Source organism: Coenobita brevimanus, chromosome 48, assembly GCF_032717465.1.
Source record: "Coenobita brevimanus isolate Jiangsu-jjx chromosome 48, ASM3271746v2, whole genome shotgun sequence".
NCBI lineage: Eukaryota > Metazoa > Arthropoda > Malacostraca > Decapoda > Coenobitidae > Coenobita > Coenobita brevimanus.
This window is the reverse complement of record NC_137001.1, coordinates 14719449-14742604: the sequence shown is the minus strand read 5'-3', so window position 1 is coordinate 14742604 and position 23156 is coordinate 14719449. Positions and strand designations below refer to the sequence as shown.

At 44.7% G+C, this 23156-nt stretch overlaps 1 pseudogene; it reads left to right on the top strand.

The window, feature by feature from the left end:
- The first annotated feature begins 18375 nt into the window (after positions 1 to 18375).
- On the top strand, positions 18376 to 18494 carry LOC145399378 (5S ribosomal RNA; annotated as a pseudogene).
- The last annotated feature ends 4662 nt before the right edge of the window (positions 18495 to 23156 follow it).

Below are 23156 nucleotides of genomic sequence, written 5' to 3'. Positions count from 1 at the left end.
AGGCTTAGTGCCCCTCCCCGTAAAACATCTAACTCAAAGAAAAATGGCCACCCCTCACTGGATTATGGCGTCTGGCTATAGATAGATTACTGCTACTACTACTACTACTGCTGCTACTTCTACTATTAAATAATAATAATAATAATAATAAACGGGAAAGATGCTTGTAGCTGCCCTGGATGAAAAGGTGTATGGAATAGGAATGTACCTATCTTCTATCTATTTTCCTATCAGTCTATCTATCTGTCTGTCTATCTAACTGTGTATTTGTCTATCCCTGTATTTACTTGTATAGCTGTGTGTCTATCTCTTTCTCCATCCCTCTGGCTATGTATATCTCTCTGTATCTGGCTAACTATCTATCCATCTATCAATTTGTGTATCTGTCTATATCTATCTGGCTAACTGTCTATCCATCTATCAATTTGTGTATCTGTCTATATCTATCTGGCTAACTATCTATCCATCTATCAATTTGTGTATCTGTCTATATCTATCTGGCTAACTATCTATCCATCTATCAATTTGTGTATCTGTCTATATCTATCTGGCTAACTGTCTATTCGTCTTTGTTTGTGTATACCTCTGTCTGTCTGTCTGTCTGTCTGTTTCCTGGATGAAAATGTTTGTAATCAGTATCTATCTATCCATCTGTTTATCTATCTATCTGTCTGTGTATCTGGTTAACTCTGTCCGTTTATCTCTCTGTGCATGTATCTGTCTATCTATCACTCATTCTATCTATCTATCGGTTTATCTGTCTGTCTATCAATATCTCTATTTCTGTATCTGAGTATCTATCTATCTATCTATCTATATATATATATATTGTTACGGTCGCGCCGGCCCGGGGCTATTACAAAAAAGACAACAAGTCAGCCTTAGATGATCGGCCTCCACTGCGTTGCAAAAATAACGCAGACCCCGGCACTGACACTCCGCAAACTAGAGAAAAACTGCGCAACGGAAAGGTACTTACTTAAGAACGCAACACTCTGTACTTTGATAATAAAACGGAACAGCCTACCTATAGATCTAGCCTACTATCGTCACTACCGGAAGTAATACCGCCCGAGACAGCCTACAGGAACACCTCCCACTTACTTCCGGTGGTGACGACTTTCAACTTAACCCGTGTCCAAGGGGGAACGCAGTTGACGGCTCACGATAGTTCTCACTAGCCTTGTGCAAGTAGATGGGATTAAAATGTGTAGGGGTTAGGGGTGTGTGTGTGTATGTACGTGTGTTGGGGAACGTTAATTAAGGCAGCGAGAGACTACGGTGAGCTAGACTGGCCCTCCAAAGACAACAAGGTCACAAAAACAAATAAAATATCTACTTCCCTCAGTCAGCAACAAAAAGAATAAAAATAAACTTGAATGAAAACGCCAGCTCGGCATAAAAATAACTGGGGAGAGAGCGAGAGTGTACAAACACCCGATACTAAAGCTGGCTGGGAAGAGACTGCCTCTGATCAAGGCTCGCGCACGGCCAAGCGCGAACGCATAATCAAATTAATTAATAAGAACTTATATTCGTGCCCCTCTCTCTCTCTATACAATGAATTGGTACTTCTAATGCAAGCAAAACATTATTAAATATACTGGTAGCTCACATAAGACAATCAAAATAATCAAATGCATACTCAGCATGGTATAAAATAAAATTGCCCTCAGTGGCAGGAACGAAAGAAACAAAAGAACTTGTAACACTCGCTAATTTAAACTCCGCGAATGACGTGGATACATACTGCATAATCCCCCTAGCCCAGCTGTAACGGCTGCACCCGTGGGAACGGAAAGGCGGACAACGTAACACGCCCTTCCCCAAGGGAAAATTTTGAGCCCTGGATCAAAATTTTTGAATCAAGACCCTGACCCCTCCCTGGATAAACAATCAGCAATTACGTTATCAATCCCCTTAATATGCTTAACTTCTAAATTGTACTCTTGCAAAAGCAAACTCCAGTGGGTCAAACGCTGGTTCTTAAATTTAAACTTGTTCAAAAACTGCAGGGGATGATGGTCTGAATAAATCTTGATCACAGGGCCAAAAGGGGGCAGGTAGACAGCAAAGTGTTGCAGGGCCAGGATAATCGCTAATAACTCCTGCTCTATGACGGAATAGTTCTTCTGGGCTCTATTAAACTTCTTTGAGAAGTATGATATGGGATGTTCAACCTGGCCCTCATCTGGCTGCATCAACACTGCTCCTACCCCTACTCGGCTAGCATCAACTGCCAGCACAAAAGGTTTGTCAAAATCTGGTGCACGCAATATAGGGTGGTGGCACAGCAGAGACTTAACCGTAGTAAAAGCTTGCTCACACTCGGCTGTCCACTGCCACTTCTTATCCTTGCGCAATAAGTCAGTACGAGGGGCAAGCACTGTGGAGTAATTCCCAATGAATCTTCGGTAATAGCCGATCATGCCCAAAAATCGCTGGAGGGCACGGCGACACTGGGGTGCTGCAAAGTTGGAAATGGCATCCACCTTAGCCCGAGGTGGAGCCACTTGCCCATGTCCCACAACAAATCCAAGGTACTGGACCTTAGCACGTACGAACTCGCACTTGTCTAAGTTGACTACTAAGCCAGCTTCCTCCAACCGCTTAATGAGCATTTCCACATGATCAAGGTGCTCCTCCCACTTGGTGTCATACACAATGACATCATCGATGTAAACGACACAATTGGGTATGCCATCCACCACTTTATCCATAAGCCTCTGGAAAGTGGCTGGAGCATTCTTCAATCCATAAGGCATCACCTGGCACTGATATACTGCACCACTGACAACAAAGCTAGCCACTTGTTTAGCCCGTTCCGTCAGCGGGACCTGCCAGTATCCTTTTACTAAGTCAAGTTTGGTGATATAAGTGGCATTTCCCACCTTGTCCACGGAGTCATCGACCCGAGGTAAAGGATAAGCATCGGTCTTAGACAGTGAGTTAACTTTCCGGAAGTCCACACACAACCTAACCTTCCCATCTGGCTTCGGCTGCAAGGTAACTGGTGAACTCCACTCACTGAAACTCCTCTTGATCAATCCATGGTCCAACATATACTTGATCTCATTATCGAGAGCTTTCTGTCTGATAGGGTTGATGCGGTAAGGAGCTAATTTTACAGGCTTACTATCCCCAACGTCAATGTCATGAGTAGCCCAAGTTGTCAATCCCGGTGAATCTCCAAAAACTTTCGGATGTTTCCATAATCTGTTGCACAGCTCTTCTCGCTTTACTGGCTCAAGGTGTCGCAATTTCTCCACCAGAGCTGCATAACCATTGCCCTCCCATAGGTCAGCTGGTAACATCTCACCACGACTAAGCACTTCCTCCTGCTCCTCCAACTCAATACCAACCACCAAAACTACAGGAGCGCTCTTATCCCTGGTTCCCTCAACGTCCACTCCAAAGTCACCTTCCAGGGACTGTGGCTGTAACCCTGGTCCACTACTCACATCACCGGCACCAACAGCTCCCTCCACAGCACGTTCCCTTGATGCCACGTCCTCCCTTCCCCGTCCTTCACATCCCAGGTGAGAGACATCAGCAGTCATCCCACAATGAGAATCAACTGGGCGGTAGTATGGCTTCAACATATTAATGTGGCACAACTGAGTACTCTTCCGCCTATCTGGAGTAACAATTAGATAGTCAAGTTCCCCAACTCTCTTCTTCACAATATAAGGACCACTGAATCTAGCCCCCAGAGGTTTTCCTTGCATGGGCAGCAGTGCCAAAACTTCATCTCCTTGCTTAAACTCACGACTTCTGACCTTCTTATCGTAATGAGCCTTCATTTTCGCTTGAGCCCCGATTAGATTGTCACGGGCAAGCTCTAAAGCGCAATGCAGTCTCTCCCGAGTGCGGCAGACATAGTCAAGCATGGATTCCTGGTTGCCAGATTTGTTGTTACTCCAGGCCTCTCGCACCACATCCAAGGGACCACGAACTCTGTGCCCAAACACTAACTCATTGGGTGAAAACCCTAACGACTCAGTTGGTACCTCTCTCACTGCAAACATAACAAAGGGTACCGCTAAGTCCCAATCCTTTCCACTATCATAGCAGAAGGTGCGCAGCATGGTCTTTAAGGTCTGATGATGCCTCTCCAGGGCACCTTGTGACTGCGGATGGTAGGCACTGGACAAAATGTGTTTGATGCCCAACTCTGTCATTGTCTGCTTAAACAAATTAGATGTAAAATTCACTCCACGGTCTGACTGCAACTCCTTGGGCAGGCCAAAATGAGTAAAGAACAGGATAAGTTGCTTGACTACTGACTTCGTCTGCATGCTTCTGATTGGTATAGCCTCTGGGTATCGCGTTGTAACATCCATTATGGTTAACAAATACTTGTTTCCAGCAGAAGTAGGAGGTAAAGGGCCCACGATATCAATGATTACCCGGGTAAACGGAGGTTCAACTGCAGGAATGGGAATCAAAGGGGCCACAGAAAGAACTTGATTAAGCTTGCCCACTATCTGACACGTGTGACAGCTCTTGATGTACGCAGCAACTTGTCCCGGCATACTTGGCCACCAAAAATTATATCTTAAGCGCTGCACTGTCTTTCTGTTTCCCAAGTGACCTGCTAAAGGTCCCTCATGTGCTAACTGTATTAACGGCACCCTATACTGCACAGGCACCACCACCTGCACTAACTCACCCACTCCTCCATCCACCGTGGCGCCAGTGGGCGTCCATCGGCGATGTAAAACATTGTCTTTATTCAGGAACTCCTCCTTACCACACTCCATACTTCTTTCTTCCCCTACTCGAGCAAACAAGGGCTTTAATGTTACATCCTCCTGTTGCTTCACCCTCAATTCTGCTGGCCCAACACCCGCCAGCTCTACTGAGGACTGAGATAAGGGACTGGTCGGGACACTGGATTGCGAAGGGCGATCAATCTCAGCGTCACCTCTAGTACACTCGACAGGGGTAGGAATGTCAGACTCCACACTGACATCATCATCACCTCTACCCTCAACAGTGACACTCTGTTCCTCAGGCGCGTTTGACGGTGGTCCTGCATCCCCGCAGTCGACCCCAGCGTCCTGAAATTCTAATTCAGTCGATGGGCTGGGTTCAGTCTCCACACAGACACACTCAGCACCACCTCTAGTGTCCTGAGTGGGAAGTGGGGCGGCACCCATACACGCATTCCCACTCTCCTCACCCACCACAGCAACACTCTGCTCACTAGGTTCCTCCATTGGTGGCCCTGCCTCATCGCAGTCGACCCCAAGAACCTGTGACTTCACCAGTTCTTCCTCCCGGGCTGCAACCTGTGCCATAGATCGTGTAATTGCACAGACCGGGAACATGGATTCCACTTCTGCATCAACTTCAATACCAATTTCTGGGGCGTCAAAACACTTCTCTGCCACAACAACTGGTGGGGGAAGAGATGGAAATACTTTCTCCCCAGCCAGGTCGTTCCCCAGCAGAAAATCAATCCCCTCTACTGGCATTACATCAGCAACAGCTACTTGAGCTGCAGCCTGAACAATGGGGCAATCGAGTTCCACATGAACATAATCATAGTATTCATCTGAGTTCATGCCTCTACACAGCACATACTTCCCCTGAGTTTACAGGCCCTCCAGTCACGTTTCTGCACACAGACTGTTGTGCACAGGTATCACGAGCCACAGTAACTGGATAACTGATCCCATGAATTTTCACTGTGCCGTGACATATAAAAGGTTTACACCAGTCTAGGGACGATTTCTGAGGCAGTTCATCCGGAGGTGGCGTAGCATGTTGGGTAACCTTTTCAGCCTGAGCTGGCAGCGAGCACAGCCGGCTGCACTCCAGGTTTCCACAGACTTCTCCCTCACCGTTACCACTCTCCCAACTCCTCTCGTTCACCTGACTCGAACCTACAATTAGTGCCACTGGTTTGGCATTTTGGGAGGCCTTCCACTTAGGGCAGTTAGGCTTGATGTGCCCACTCTGTTTGCAAAAGTAACAAACTAGCTTCGAACTGGATACAGGGCTCTTTCTCCCTGAATTCTTTTTCTCCTCTGAACTTCCCTTGGACTGATTCACGGGAGATTTATCCCAGGCAGGGCCACTCACAGTCCTCTCCCTGGAATACTGAAAATTAGCGTACTTGACCCCCATACTCCGCAAGGCAAACACCCGGTCATCAGCCCACGTCGCTGCTTCCTTCACGGTCTTGAATCTCTTCTCCCTAATTTTAACACCAATTTCTTTGTCAGCCATGTTGGTAAAATGTTCCATCAAAAGCAGTTCACGCACCTCGTTATACGAAGTGGCGCTCTCACTCAGCAACCACTCGTCTAACCTCTCCTCCAGATACCTGGCGTAGGCCATATAGGTGTCAGCAGGCCTTTTCCGAGCACCACGGAACAACAACCGATAAGCCTCTGGTCTAAGTTCATATGCCTTCAGGATGGCTGTTTTAAATTCATCATAATCATCTACATCCTCAGGGCTCAACCTATTATACACTTCCAAGGCTTTTCCCTTCAGCACATTAGATACCAACCCCACCCAGCGCTGCCTTGGCCACTCAAACTCCCTAGCCTTCTTCTCAAACCTGACAAACCATTCTGTCACCTTCAACTCATCAAATGCTGGCACTAATTTTAGACTCCTTGAGAACCAACTCTCCCTATCCTCTGCACGGCCTGAGGTTTGGGTATCTGAAGTTGGTCTATTAGCAGTCACCTCCAAGCGAGTCTTCTCCAGCTCAAATCGCATTTTTTCACGCTGCAACTCCATCTCCTCTCTTGCACGCTGCATCTCCATCTCCCTCTCTTCTTTTGCACGCTGCATCTCCATTTTAAACTCCAACTGCAACTGAGCCTCCGGTGACAAGACTCCAGGGTATATGGGAGTGGAATGAACAGCTCCAGGGAAAGCACCAGACATACCCGGGGGAACTGCTCTAAACTGGCTCGGCGGCATCATAGATGGTAATAGTGGGGTAGCGAAACGAGGCAACTCAGCACCATAGTCAAACTCAGGGCTCACACGGGGAGTACCTTTGCTATGTGCCTCTCGTTGTTCCATATTTTCCATATCCACAGGTGACTCAGCACGTACGCGATCTGGTGTAGACACGCGTGACTCCATGGCGACAAATCAATGGCAGTACTGAATAATGAAATACTAATGCTGACTGAGAAACTACAAACACATCAACTTCACCTCAAAGCACAGAGAACGCCAAGGTAACGATATCCTAGCAAGAAAAAGGCACTGTTAGGATATCCTGATGCGAGGTCGCCACTGTTACGGTCGCGCCGGCCCGGGGCTATTACAAAAAAGACAACAAGTCAGCCTTAGATGATCGGCCTCCACTGCGTTGCAAAAATAACGCAGACCCCGGCACTGACACTCCGCAAACTAGAGAAAAACTGCGCAACGGAAAGGTACTTACTTAAGAACGCAACACTCTGTACTTTGATAATAAAACGGAACAGCCTACCTATAGATCTAGCCTACTATCGTCACTACCGGAAGTAATACCGCCCGAGACAGCCTACAGGAACACCTCCCACTTACTTCCGGTGGTGACGACTTTCAACTTAACCCGTGTCCAAGGGGGAACGCAGTTGACGGCTCACGATAGTTCTCACTAGCCTTGTGCAAGTAGATGGGATTAAAATGTGTAGGGGTTAGGGGTGTGTGTGTGTATGTACGTGTGTTGGGGAACGTTAATTAAGGCAGCGAGAGACTACGGTGAGCTAGACTGGCCCTCCAAAGACAACAAGGTCACAAAAACAAATAAAATATCTACTTCCCTCAGTCAGCAACAAAAAGAATAAAAATAAACTTGAATGAAAACGCCAGCTCGGCATAAAAATAACTGGTGAGATAGCGAGAGTGTACAAACACCCGATACTATAGCTGGCTGGGAAGAGACTGCCTCTGATCAAGGCTCGCGCACGGCCAAGCGCGAACGCATAATCAAATTAATTAATAAGAACTTATATTCGTGCCCCTCTCTCTCTCTATACAATGAATTGGTACTTCTAATGCAAGCAAAACATTATTAAATATACTGGTAGCTCACATAAGACAATCAAAATAATCAAATGCATACTCAGCATGGTATAAAATAAAATTGCCCTCAGTGGCAGGAACGAAAGAAACAAAAGAACTTGTAACACTCGCTAATTTAAACTCCGCGAATGACGCGGATACATACTGCATAATCCCCCTAGCCCAGCTGTAACGGCTGCATCCGTGGGAACGGAAAGGCGGACAACGTAACAATATATCTATATATATATATATATATATATATATATATATATATATATATATATATATATATATGTATATCTGTCTATCTCTCTATTTAGTTTCCTGAATGAAAATTAGTTTCGAATCGGTATCTATCTATCTATCTATCTATCAGTTAATCTGTCTATCTATCTGCCTGTCTGTCTATCTATCTATCCATCAGTCTATATCTGGGTAACTATGTATCTATCTATCTCTGTTTGTGTATCTATTGATCTAACTGTCTGTCTGGGTCACTGTCTGTCTGTCTATCTTTCTATATCGATCTATCTATTTGAGTAACTGTCTGTCTGTCTGTCTATATGTCTATCTATCTATCAATTTAGTTTCCTGGATAAAAATGTGTTCTATCTATCTGGCTATCTATATCTATACATCTATCTACCTCTATCTGTGATGAATATGATTGTAATTAGTATGTATGTATCAATCCCTCTATCTGTCTGTCTATCTACCTGTCTATCTATCTGTCTCTGTCTATCTACCTATCGATCTAATAATCTATTTGTTTGTCTGTCTATCTGTTTGTCTATCTATCTGTCTATCTATCTTTCTATCCATCTATCTGTCTGTCCATCTATCTATCTAGTGTATCTATTTATCTGTCTATCCGGGCAACCGCATTTATCTTTATGTCTATCTATCTGGTTTCCTGAATCAAAAGGTGTCTGGAATCTGAGTATCTATTCATCTCTCTCTCTCTCTCTCTCTCTCTCTCTCTCTCTCTCTCTCTCTCTCTCTCTCTCTCTCCCAGTGTCCGTGTCTGTCTATCTGTATATCTATCTATCTATCTACCTGTTTTTGTTTATTGATCTATATATATATATATATATATATATATATATATATATATATTTTTATGTGTCCGACTCTGGGCATAGGCTTCACAGCCTGCTATCAAGGCCCAGCAGTCTTCATCTGGCTGTCAATCTATTTATCCATCCATCTATGTGTCTGTCTATCTGTATATCTATCTATCTATCTACCTATTTTTGTTTATTGATCTATATATGTCTCCATCTGGCTGTCAATCTATTTATCCATCCATCTATGTGTCTGTCTATCTATCTAAGTCATTTGTCTGTCTGTTTGTTTGTCATTACCTTTGTGTGTGAATCTATTTTTTTTTTTTTGTGTGTCCACCTGTCTATGTAGGAAATATGCTGAGGGAAGACGAGAGTTAAGAAAAGACTTGTGTTCATTTCCGTGGACTTAAATGGGTTAGTGTTGGTTTACTTGGGTTTACATTGGGTTTACATTGGATTTACTTGGGTATACATTGGGTTTACTGGGTTTACTCGGGTTTACTTGGGGTTGCATTGAGTTTACATTGGGTTTACTTGGGTATACATTGGGTTTTACTTGAGTTTACGTTAGGCTTACTTGGGTTTACGTTGGGTTTACTTGGGTTTGCATTGAGTTTACATTGAGTTTACTTGGGTTTATATTGGATTTACTTAAGTTTACATTGGGTTTAATAGAGTTTATATTGGGTTTACTTGAGTTTACGTTGGGTTTATATTGGGTTTACAAGGTTTACTTGGGTTTACATTGGGTTTACATTGGGTTAGTGTGGGTTTACATTCGGTTAGTGTTGGTTTACATTGGGTTTACATTGGGTTAGTGTTGGTTTACATTGGGTTTACATTGGGTTTACATTGGGTTAGTGTGGGTTTACATTGGGTTAGTGTGGGTTTACATTGGGTTAGTGTGGGTTTACATTGGGTTTACATTGGGTTAGTGTGGGTTTACATTGGGTTTACTTGGTTTACATTGGGTTAATGTGGGTTTACATTGGGTTTACATTGGGTTAGTGTGGGTTTACATTAGATTTACTTGGTTTACATTGGGTTAATGTGGGTTTACATTGGGTTTACATTGGGTTAGTGTTGGTTTACATTGGGTTTACATTGGGTTAGTGTGGGTTTACATTAGGTTTACATTGGGTTAGTGTGGGTTTACATTGGGTTAGTGTGGGTTTACATTAGGTTTACATTGGGTTAGTGTGGGTTTACATTGGGTTAGTGTGGGTTTACATTGAGTTAATGTGGGTTTACATTGGGTTTACATTGGGTTAGTGTGGGTTTACATTGAGTTAATGTGGGTTTACATTGGGTTTACATTGGGTTAGTGTGGGTTTACATTGGGTTTACATTGGGTTGGTGTGGGTTTACATTAGGTTTACATTGGGTTAGTGTGGGTTTACATTGGGTTAGTGTGGGTTTACATTGGGTTTACATTGGGTATACATTGGGTTCACTTGGGTTTACATTGGATTTACATTGGGTTAGTGTGGGTTAACAATGGGTTTACATTGGGTATACATTGGGTTTACATTGGGTTTACATTGGGTTAACAATGGGTTTACATTGGGTTTACATTGGGTTCACTTGGGTTTACATTGGGTTAGTGTGGGTTAACAATGGGTTTACATTGGGTATACATTGGGTTTACATTGGGTTAACAATGGGTTAACAATGGGTTTACATTGGGTTTACATTGGGTTAACAATGGGTTAACAATGGGTTCACTTGGGTTTACGTTGGGTTAACAATGGGTTTACATTGGGTTTACATTGGGTTCACTTGGGTTTACATTGGGTTAACAATGGGTTAACAATGGGTTTACATTGGGTTTACATTGGGTTCACTTGGGTTTACATTGGGTTTACATTGGGTTAACAATGGGTTTACATTGGGTTAACAATGGGTATACATTGGGTTAACAATGGCTTTACATTGGGTTTACTTGGGTTTACATTGGGTTTTACTTGGGTTCGCATTAGGTTTACATTGGGTTTTACTTGGGTTTACATTGGGTTACTTGGCTTTACATTGGGTTTACTTGGGTTTACATTTGGTTTACATTAGGTTATGTGGGTTTAATTTGGGTTTACATTAGCTTTACTTGGGTTTACATTGGGTTAGTGTGGGTTTACATTGGGTTAGTGTGGGTTTACATTGGGTTTACATTGGGTTAACAATGGGTTTACATTGGGTTCACTTGGGTTTACATTGGGTTAACAATGGGTTTACATTGGGTTAACAATGGGTTTACATTGGGTTAACAATGGGTTTACATTGGGTTAACAATGGGTTTACATTGGGTTAACAATGGGTTTACATTGGGTTAACAATGGGTTTACATTGGGTTCACTTGGGTTTACATTGGGTTAACAATGGGTATACATTGGGTATACACTGGGTATACATTGGGTATACATTGGGTATACATTGGGTTTACATTGGGTTTACATTGGGTATACATTGGGTATACATTGGGTTTACATTGGGTATACATTGGGTATACATTGGGTCAGCTCAGCGCCACCAGGCTAATCTTGCCTCACAAAATAAACAGCTTTGGTAAATGCTTCGCCTTTTTGTCTAAATCCTTCGGTCGCTGACGAGGAACCTTCACGTGGTGGCTCTGTGTACTGTCGCTGGAGGGAAAGATCTGCGACGTCCACCCAGGCGCCAAGCCTCTTCTATTTCCCTGCACCTCGCCGTGGGAAGGACCCAGGTGAGGCTCTGCCTACACTAGGAAGCGCCGGTTGCCTAAACATTGCACCGTACCTGTAGGACGGCCCCACTTACCTGTGGTCAATGGGTCTGCTCGGCCACACACACTAGTTAGGGGTAAGCAGCAACAGCAACAAAATCCTGGTGATACACGCTGAGTCCAATGTATTGGTGTGGCGAAAAGCAGTGGTAGTGGTGGTGGTGATGGTGGTGGTAGCAGCGGTAGTAGTAATAGTAGTAGTAGTAGTGTTGGTAGTAGCAGTAGTATTGGTAATATTTGGTAGTAGTAGTTGCAGTGAATGGCCAAGTAACTTACAATAGATCTGAGGTGCGGTTTAACTAGTAACCAAGGAGACTCACTTTTACCTGATAACCAAAGCTCGTCGAATTTCATGCCAGCAAGACTTACTATTGCAGATGTAAAATTGGCCAGTTGCATCAGATGACAACAGTAGCCTTGTGCAGCAGCATGGAAAGGGATAAGTCCAACCTCTATTATCACTTACCTTTTGCAAAGGACGCTCCAAAACTCACACAACTACCTGCAACGGTCCAAACATTTCAAGGAGAAACTTCATGTACAGCTTTGCCAGGTTTGAGGCTTTGACCGTTAATGGCAACTTCCAAAGATGTGTTTTTCATTTAGTAGTCATTTGTTTTACATATTTGTTTAATCTTGGTATCCCGTAAGCATTTTCTTGCATTTCTGTCAAGTATAACCTCAGAATTCTCATAATTTGGCCCATTTTGCCATATCTACATATTGTTTGTTAAACGGTAACAAGATCTTGATGCAGAAATGGCTTCAGTGTCGAAGGAATGCTGTGGTGAGGATGCAGAGCCGTAGCATCGTCTTATTTTGCCTCTGAACTACGGTAAATAAGGTTCAGAAAGCCAATAACCTCCTTAAGAATAAATAGACTCTACCATTACTTGTTTATTGCAGGCATGTCAGAAATAATCAAGACATTACCTTTAAACATTCAAAGATTTAAAATGAAATCAGCGTTGCCAATGTTGAGTGATGGTACACCTGAAGGAAGCTCCTGGAGATGCAGTCTTTTAAAAGAAAAGAGTAATGATTATTACGATGGTGATATTTTCCACTTTATTTCTTTCCATTATATTTCTATCAAATAAAATCTGTACTATCAATAACTGATTTAAAACATGGGTAAAAAATTCATGCAATACTGGTTTTAATAGTCTTAAATTTAATTGGGGGAATCTCAAGCACGATGTTACCTTAGTCACGTAACTCTTGAGATGCACAGTTGCAGACCATCAGTCAGTCATCCCGCGGGTCAGGAAGCGGGAGGTTGTCGTTGTGTGAAGCTGGTATTAACTTTGCGTTTTTCTTATATTAGGCGTTTGCGATTGTGTTTCCCGTGATGAATGGATAGATTGGATTACTGTGGAGGCGAGGGAAGTGGCAGAAGTTCCGGGAAGAGGAGACTATGCCTGGTTTCGACACAGTGTGAGCTGACATTTATTATTATTATTGTAGTGCTAGGTGTTTTAGAGTCGGCTTCCCGTCCCTCTAACGCCTAGTGTGTAGCTGGGTTCTCTTTCTAGACCGGAGCTTAGACAAATAGGAGAGAGGCAGGACACAAAAACTCAAGACAACAACCTTACATGTGTATTACTAAATTCTTCAGCAGAGCAGGTAGATGTCACAAATACAGATATACTGGACAATTATAATTCTTAGGCCTAGATGTGGGTTGTTGGTATCGCGCAGGATACTGCTCAGATCAAGGTCGGGTAAGGTGAATAGCACTTAGGGCAGAGGGGTTATGCACTATTACGAGTATTGCAGAAAGTCCAAGTCCTATATATTGCTGGAATTGGTGGCACTATTTCATTGTGGGTAATTATTACTTTAACACTGGGGCCGGTGTATGATCTTAGTGTGGTGTGGCTTTACTATTTGGTAGCGTGTTCACTGTGATAGACCCGTCTTTCACTGCCTTGCCGTGTTCTTTGTTTTACTGTTACCTTGCTTATTCCACCACTCTTGTATAATGTCACTGATGCTTTGCTCCAACACTTCCTTTATAGTTTATACTGTTAATTCACTGTTCTGCCTTTACTTCACTATGTCACGGACACTGTCCTTTCACTGTCACTCCTTTCAGGTCTGGGCGTCGTGGCGGTCAAGTACAAGGGGGGCGAAGGTGACTCAGCCTCACTACTGACCGGGCTGGGTTCTGTCGGGGGCCTCTGTGTTCAGGGGTCACGCGTAGGGGGAGTCCTTTCTCGTCCAGGGCTGCTGGTGGCAAAGAGTCCCGTGCTTTCGGGGCTTGGGGCGAGAGTCTGGCCTCGGGGCTGGGGTTTAATCACGCTTGTTCTAATGCTGTCCACAACAAGGAGAGGGTCTACAAAAGGTACCGGAGCCAACCCAACCCTGAATCACATCATCTTTACATTTCTGCCTGGAATCGTGCTAAGTCTGTTCTTCGCTCTACTAAAAATAATTTCATCCGTACTAAATGCTCTCAACTCTCCAACTCGAATTCTTCCCGCTCCTTCTGGCATCTTGCCAAAAACCTTTCTAACAACTTTACCTCACCATCCTTCACTCCTCTTTTCTACTCTGATGGTTCTGTAGCTATTTCTTGTACTGATAAAGCAGATCTCTTCGCACAGACTTTCTCCTCCAATTCCACCTTAGACGATTAAGGTGCTGTTCCTCCATCACTTCCCCCCTCTGACTTCCTCATGGTTGACATTAAAATTTATTCAGCTGATGTATTTTCTGCCATCACTGGCCTCAATTATAACAAGCCAAATGGGCCTGATGGGGTCTCTCCTGTTGTTCTCAAAAACTGTGTTTCTGTGCCTTTTGCCTTTGTCTGTCAACTTGTACCTTTCCTTCTTGCTGGAAGTTTGCTCTCATTCAGCCAGTCCCAAAGAAGGGTGACCACTCCCAACCCTCCAACTATCGTCCAATTGCTTTAACGTCCTGTATTTCAAAAGTTTTTGAGTCAATTCTTAATAGAGAATTTTAAGGCATCTTTCCTATCACAACCTTCTTTCTGATCGTCAGTACGGGTTCCGTCAGGGACGCTCCACTGGTGATCTTATCACATACCTTTCAGACTCCTGGTCATCCTCCTTTCGGGACTTTGGCAAACTTGCCATTGCACTTGACATCTCTTAAGGCTTTCGTTCGAGTCTGGCATTGATCTTTAATTTCCAAACTGCCCTCTTTCGGTTTCTATCCTTCTATCTGTGCCTTCATCGCTAGCTTCCTTTCTGGTCGTTCTATAGCCGCTGTTGTAGACGGCCATCGTTCTTCTCTTAGATCTATTAACAGTGGTGTTCCTCAGGGCTCTGTCCTATCACCAACTCTCTTCCTTTTATTCATCAGTGACCTTCTAAGCTGTACATCTAACCCTATCCACTCATACGCTGATGACTCCACCCTTCACCTTTCCATTCGGTTCCTGCAATGCCCATCTCAGCAGTTACTTCAACAAACAAGGGATGAGGCTATGGCACACCTAATGTCTGACTTGGCTCGTATCTCTGACTGGGGTAAAAATAATATGGTTGTCTTTAATGCATCTAAGACTCAGTTCTTACACCTACCAACCCGACAAAATCTTCCACAGGTAAACCCACTAAGGTTTACTAATATTCAGCTTAATCCTGCATTATCCTTGAACATGCTTGGGGTTTCATTTACTCGGGACTTATCTTGGAAAGATCATATTACATCTCTTGTAATATCTGCTTCCAAGAGATTAGGTGTGCTAAGCCGACTCCATTCTTTCTTTACCCCTGCACAATTGTTGACTCTACTGTATACAGGGGTTTTATCCGCCCCTGTGTGGAGTACAGCTCTCATGCGTGGGGAGGCTCCCCACATACAGCTCTTCTCAATAGGGTGGAGTGATAGGCTTTTCGTCTCATTAACTCTTCTCCTCTTACTGACTCCCTTCAACCTTTGTCTCTTCACTGCACTGTTGCATCTTTATCTCTTTTCTATCACTACTTTAATGGTCACTGCTCCTCTGAACTGTCTGCGTGCATTCCTCCACCTCTACGACGGGTGTATAGCACCCGTCTAGCAGCAAACTCTCATCCCTTTTCTGTCCAACTCTCTAATGCAAGAGTTAACCGTTACTCCCAGTCCTTCATTTATGGAACAGGTCAACTCTGGAACTGTCTCCCTCTGTCTGTATTTTCTGCTGCCTATATTCTCCAGTCTTTCAAATGCAGTGTGTCTAGGCATCTTGAAATGATCGAATCTTGAATTTGGCTCTCTATTGTGTTTTGTTTCTCTCATGGAGAGAACTGTTATTGCGGGCTCGTGGCCTTTGGTTCCTTCTTCATCGCATAAAAAAAAAATAAAAAAAATAACTGCCTGAACTTCTCGCTCAGATGCCTGATGGAGGATGAAGATCTCCTGTGTCTGGGTGTAGGGAGGTCCCGCCCGGGGGTCCTGGGGGCGGTCTGGAGATCCCAAGGGCTGCAGTCCCTGGTGTTCAGGGATGCTGTCAGGAGGGGGCTGAGGCGTTGGCCTACGCTGGGGCCCATCAGGTGAGTCTTCTCAGGATCCGGCTGCAGGGAGAAGAGCCCGATGGTAGTCACAGGGCCTCCCCAGTACTCCTCCAGGCTGGGGGCTCCCTCTGGGTTGTAGGTTGGTGGGCAGGAGTCAGCACCAGATGGAGGAGCGGCTATGGGCCGTCTCCTACTGTAGGGCCCTGCTACTGGCCGTGGTCTTCTATGGGCACGGCTACCGGCCGTCACTAAGGCTCAGCTACTGGCCATTGCCTGGGGGAGGGAGTGGCTACAGCCCGACTCAGGGGCACCTTCAGAGCAACTACAGGCCATCTCCTGATGAAGGCAGGAGCGGCTACCAGCCACCTCCTGGTTACCTCCAGAATGGCTGAAGGCCATCCCCTGAGGGAGGGTCGAACGGCTACAGGCCATCTCTCGAGGGGCACCTTCAGAGCTGCTTCTGGCCATCTCCTGACGAAGGCGGGAGTGGATATTGGCCATCTCCTGTTTGCCTCCAGAGTGGCCGCAGGCCATCCCCTGTAGGAGGGTTGAGCAGCTACCAGTCGTCTCAGGGGTGTTGACTGGAGCTGGAGTAACAGCTCCACCCCGTGGTTGTTGGTGGTCGGCTCACCCGGAAGGTAGTCTCATATTCCTGCTATGGTAGCAGCGGGCGAGCTCAGAGGCGCTGTTTGTGGGCTTTTGTGCTGGTGTGAGACATTCCGGAGAGATGCTAACGTCACTTCCTCTGGCCCCTAGGTTTGACATTGACCTAACCTCCAGACTATATTATGTTTGTTGCTAGTTATTATGTATTAAGATATTTTACAGTCCTGACAAGGATATTGATTGTACTCAGGCCACAAATTGACACAAGAAGCCATCGGCCACCCCCTTCTCTCTCTCTCTGCTGCCATATATATATATATATGCATCATCATCATCATCATCCAGTCCTCTGTCCCCACCTAAGGATGGTATGAAATAGTGTTCAGAGTGCAAAAATTCGGTGATAAAAAGATAAGGTAAGCAAAGGCGATGCTAATTCATGGGTCACACTCACATTCACTGTCCATTCAAGCCCCAGACTCCTGACGCCACCCACAGGCATAAACACCCACGCATACACGCTTCATACCATTTGTCACCTACACCCACACATATTTACTACGCCTTATTTGATTGGCCTGTGTAGCTGAGATGTATGCGGCAAGTAGGGTGTTTGAATCGTGGCTGCTGATTGGCTGCCGATGATTTAAATCTTCACCTCTTCTTATTTCAACACATATATATTTATATTTTAGAATTGCCTTCAATACAAACAACCAGATTAAACTGTGGAATAATTCCCGAAGCTAAAGAGGTCAAAATTAGCTTTGAAAGTTTATTGCTATCAAAGAATATTAAATTTGATTATAAAGTTTTATAAAACGATGAGCGAAGTTTGAAGCAAATTATCCATCCATGACGTTCGCCACGTCCGCATGTTGCACTGCATCCACCCACGGTGTACACCTACGTCCACATGTTGCACTATAATATCCACTCACGGTGTACACATACGTCCACATCTTGTACTACAATACTTGAATGCATTTACTTCAATGACATCATCGGCGGCCAATCAGCAGCCGCGAAACAAACACACCCTACTTGCCCCATACATCTCAGGTGCACAGGGCAATCAAATAGACTATAGTGATAGCTTTTCATAAGAGCTTGTAGTCGAGAACTATGAGGTGATAGGCGCCAATTTTAGCTAATTACGTCGGGAAAGAGAGAGAGAGAGAGAGAGAGAGAGAGAGAGAGAATCATTTACTTTGTGAGTCTTAGAAAGTGTGCATTTTCTCTCTCTCTCTCTCTCTCTCTCTCTCTCTCTCTCTCTCTCTGCCATAAAATGTCATAGATCAAGAACCACACTTGAGAATGGTTCTTCACATACTGTAGTAGTTGTACTGAATGTGAGTGTAGGTGTATCACTTTCATGAATAACATTTTTACTTGCATAGCCAAGGACTTTTAAATTGTGTTGTGCCATAATACTTTTTCTAATTTTGGTTCCTTGTGCACTACCACGTTGAGTACACCGCTTCCCGTCCGATCAGCGAAGTTAAGCAACGTTGGGTCTGGTTAGTACTTGGATGGGTGACCGCCTGGGAACACCAGATGCTGTTGGCATAACGTTCTCCCTACGTGTCAAGTGAGGTTGGTGGAGGATTAGTGCCCCTCCCTGTAAAACAATTAACTCTGAGCCCTTGACCACCCCGTCTGGGATACATGGCGTCTGGCAATGAATGAATGAAACTCTTTTCCTTCCTTCATTCTCTGTAACCAAAAATAACTTAAAAACGCCATTTCTTCCTGCCTTCATTCTTTGTAAGTGAAATAAGCTTCTCCCAAACCTTATTTCTAACATAATTCTTACACCAACATCTAACATCCACCCTTTCCCTGCTGCTAACAAATCTTTTCCTGTCTTCCTAACTGCTCCTGTCTCCTCAAAAGCCCCTTCCCTCTATCTCTTACCTTCTCCTCCCTTCGATTTTCAACCCCCCTTCTCTCGTCTACTTCCAACATTCCCTTCCCCTCAATTTCTGACCTTCTCATAACCTATACTCTAACTTACCCTTTCACCTGATCTGCCCCTCCTGCTTCCTGTGTTCCTAACATCACACTCCTGCCACGTCCCTGTATCCAGATGTCCTCTGCTTTTTCTACTAAGCCCCTTCTTTCACCCTAACCATCTTCCCCTCCTACCCTTATCCCTAGCTATCTACCCCTTCCCTACTTCTAACTCCCTGCTCACCTCCATCCATTTGCTGATAACTCATCCCTTGCTTTTAACCTCATTCCCTCGTTCTTGTTATCATAAACGCACCGTTCCCTCCTCCACATGCAACAACCCTCCTCTCTTTTTCCCTCTCATGCTCTCACAGGCGTCATCTAACCCCTGCGGCAGCCCTCTCCCCTCACCTGACTCAGTCCTTACATGCCTCTGACTCAGCCCTTCCTTGTATCTAATCTTCCATCCCTGTACACTAACCTTGGCCCTCTCCTAATAAGCTTGCCCTCCCCTGTTAACACCCCAGCCTTCTTCCCACGACTCAGCCAGTCTTGTACACACCACTGTGCTTTCCTTTTTGTAGTGATATCTAGTCTTTACAAGCCCCAAACTCTGCCAACTCTGTCCCAAACTCCTTCCCCTGCCCCATTCTCCGCCTTCCCCCACCCATAACCCTGCCTTCTCCTGCCCCAAACTTCGCCTTCCCCTGTCCCAGACTCTACTTTCCCCTGCCTCAAACTCATTCTCTTGCCCCAGACTCCGCCTTCCCCTGTCCCAAAATCCTTCCCTTATCCCAAACTCTGTCTTCTTCTGCACCAGACTCCTTCCACTGCCCCATATTCTGCTTTCCCCTACCTCAAACTCCGCTCTCCTCTGCCCTAAACTCCATCTTCCCCTGCCCCAAACTCCGCCTTCCCATGCACCATGCTCCTTCCCTAGCCCTAGACTCCTTCCCCTGCCCCAGACTCTTTCCCTGTCCCAAACTCCGCCTTCCACTGCCCCAAATTCCGCCTTCCCCTGCCCCAAACTCTGTCTTCCTCTGCCCAAAACTCCACATTTCTCTGCCCTAAACTCCACATTCCCGTGCCTCAAACTCCTTCTCCTGCCTGAAACTCCTTCTTCCCCTGCCCCAAACTCCTCCTTCCCCTACCCCAAACCCCACATTCCTCTACCACAAACTCCTCCTTTCCCTGTCCCAAACTCAGTCTTCCCCTGGCACAAACTCCTTCCCCTGCCTCACATTCTGCCTGCCCCTGCCCCAAACTCTGCCTTCCCTTGCCCTGAATTCTGCCTTCCCCTGACTCAAACGCTATTTTCTCCTGCCTTAAATTCTGCCTTTCCTCTCCCTACATTATACCTTCCCGTACCCCAAACTCTACCTTCCTGTGCCCCTGGGTATGCCTTTATCTGCCCCCAATCCAGTCCACATCTGTCCAGCCCTGCTCCTAACTGTACCTTTTCCCTAATTCTAGAGTACCATTCCTTACCCCAACCTGCCCCTTAACTCTGTCATACCCAACTTATTAACCTGCCTTGCCAAGCCTTTTCCCTTATCCCACGCTTAACCCAACTTCCTGCACTTTACCCCTAACCCTTCTATGCCTTGCCTGAACCATCTCAAAACCTACCCTAACCCTGTCATGGCCTAGCCTTCCCTTATTCCTCACTTCCTACCCTGCAGAATGTGGAAGTGACAACATACCAAACACAGCCCTACACCCAGTGGTACTCCTTAGCAGCACCCAGGCTGGGGAAGACGTACTGGAGGCTGAGACCCACTTCCAGCCACCCAGGCATGGGAGGCCGTGGGCTCTTGGCCTAGTGTTCTGAACGGCAAGAGGGATCCATCCAATGGCTGCAACACATATACAGTACAGTCCGGACTATGATAAGGGTGATGAACTGTATATGTGGTGCGGTAAGGAACGTCAGGCCACGTCTGTTGCGACATCCACCAATCACCTGACTATACCACGCTCTATCAAACTACAGGTCAGTTGTAATGAGAGAGAGAGAGAGAGAGAGAGAGAGAGAGAGAGAGAGAGAATCACACACAAGTGGTACCTAGCGCCTGTAGCACTGAGCTGGCAAATTTTATGTTCATTGTATCAAAGGGGAAGTTACTGCAATTTTCATTATATCTATTTGTTAGGTAAGCCCAGCGACTTATGGACTGTTTTCAAATCTTTTAAAAACTTGAGGCTCGTCTCTTCTCACAGCAGATCGAATAAGCTATAGAATTAGTAGTAGCAGTAGTAGAAGTAGTAGTAGTACTAGCAGTAGGAGTAGGAGTAGTAGTAGTAGTAGTAGCAGTAGGAGGAGGAGGAGGAGGAGTAGTAGTAGTAGTGTCAGGACTCCATATTATAATTACAAATCATAATAGATAGATAGATAGATAGACAGACAGATAGAAGGAGCAAGTCAGAGGATGAGATAGGTATTGTGTCTGCACGAATCGAGCAATGCTAAACATGCTTGCACACACTAACTGAAGGAATGCTTGATAGGCATACGACAGCGCCTCGTGACCATACACACACACATACACACATACTCACACACAGGCTTCTAGAACATTTCAACAACTGTGTAACACACGTGACACGACCCTTGCTACACCAGAATTTAGGAAGCAGAGCTCAGAAGGAGACAGGCCACAGAACCGACAGGTTGTAGGGAGAAGGAGGCTAGCAACATGGCCGAGAGGGTGGAAGAGAGAGAGAGAGAGAGAGAGTGAGACAGGGAGGTAGCTCGCTGGACTCTACTTTATGCTTCACTCGTGTGTGAGAGACTTTGTTAATATTTCCAAGACAAATAAAAATAGTCCCATACTAATCTTTACCTCTCCTGTCATTGCATGACAAAAGGGAACAAAGATCACCTATTTACAAAACTACTCACGTATAACAACCGCTCGTCCACGAGTCTAATATATGTATAACTGATTTACAAAACTTCACTACAACAAACTACAAAGTTATTGTAAGAGTAGTAGCAGTAGTAGTAGTAGTAATAGTAGTAACAGCAGCAGTAATACAGTGAATAATAATAATAATAAAAACAAAAATAATAATAATAATAATAGTAACACCAAAAGAGAGCTATGACATTTCATAGGCTAGACATATATATATATATATATATATATATATATATATATATATATATATATATATATATATATATATATATATATATATATATATATATATATATATATATATATATATATATATATATATATATATATATATATATATATATATATATATATATATATATATATATATATATATATATATATATATATATATATATATATATATAGACAGAGAGAGAGAGAGAGAGAGAGAGAGAGAAAATGGAGAAATGAATTCCCCGATCTAGGCAACTAAGGCCATATAGCCCTGCTGGGGTTACAGGAGGACGCTACCCCTCCCGGCAACGGTAGCCCGGGTGAGGCTCGAACTTGCGACCTCCCGATCACAAGCTCAGCGCGCTACCACTGTGCTACTGCCCCCCCCAAAAAAAAGAGAGAGAGAGAGAGAGAGAGAGAGAGAGAGAGAGAGAGAGAGAAACTATGGCTCATGAGGAGCAATGGCGCTGTTCACATAGATCAATTTCATACCAGGTAATTAATGTGAACAAGGCATTGGTGGTAGGTATATATGGGTATAACCTTTGCTGTATCAAAGGCTGCATAACCATGGTGGGATGATGTTGATATGAGGGAATCACACCTTCCTGCAGGTGGGCACAAGGTGGCTACGAGCATCACACCTGACTGACAACTTGACCACTGTGTGGGGAGAGGCCACCTGCCTCTCTGACCTGCCACACAACATTACGGCGTGAGTGTGGTGTGCTGCTTCATATGGTGATTGTGGGTCCATACGCCCCTGCAAGACAGGTGAGGCCCACCACTGTGCCAACACCAGGCACTGACCACCACTGCACTGACAGTTACCTGTGTACTGGAGAGAGAGAGAGAGAGAGAGAGAGAGAGAGAGAGAGAGAGAGAGAGAGAGAGAGAAAATGTACAGTGCTGATTATTAGTCACAGGTATATCTTAATGGTAATAGATATTTATTGAGTAATGTGAAGTTCCACCAGTAGTGTGCATAGAAGTAGTGGTGTTAATTTTGCGTTATTAACAGTAGTGGTGTTAGTAAAGTAGTGGTGTTAATAATGTAAGTGTTATTAACAGTAGTGGTGCTAGTAAAGTAGTGGTGTTAATTATGTTGTGTTATTAACAATAGTGGTGTTAGTAAAGTAGC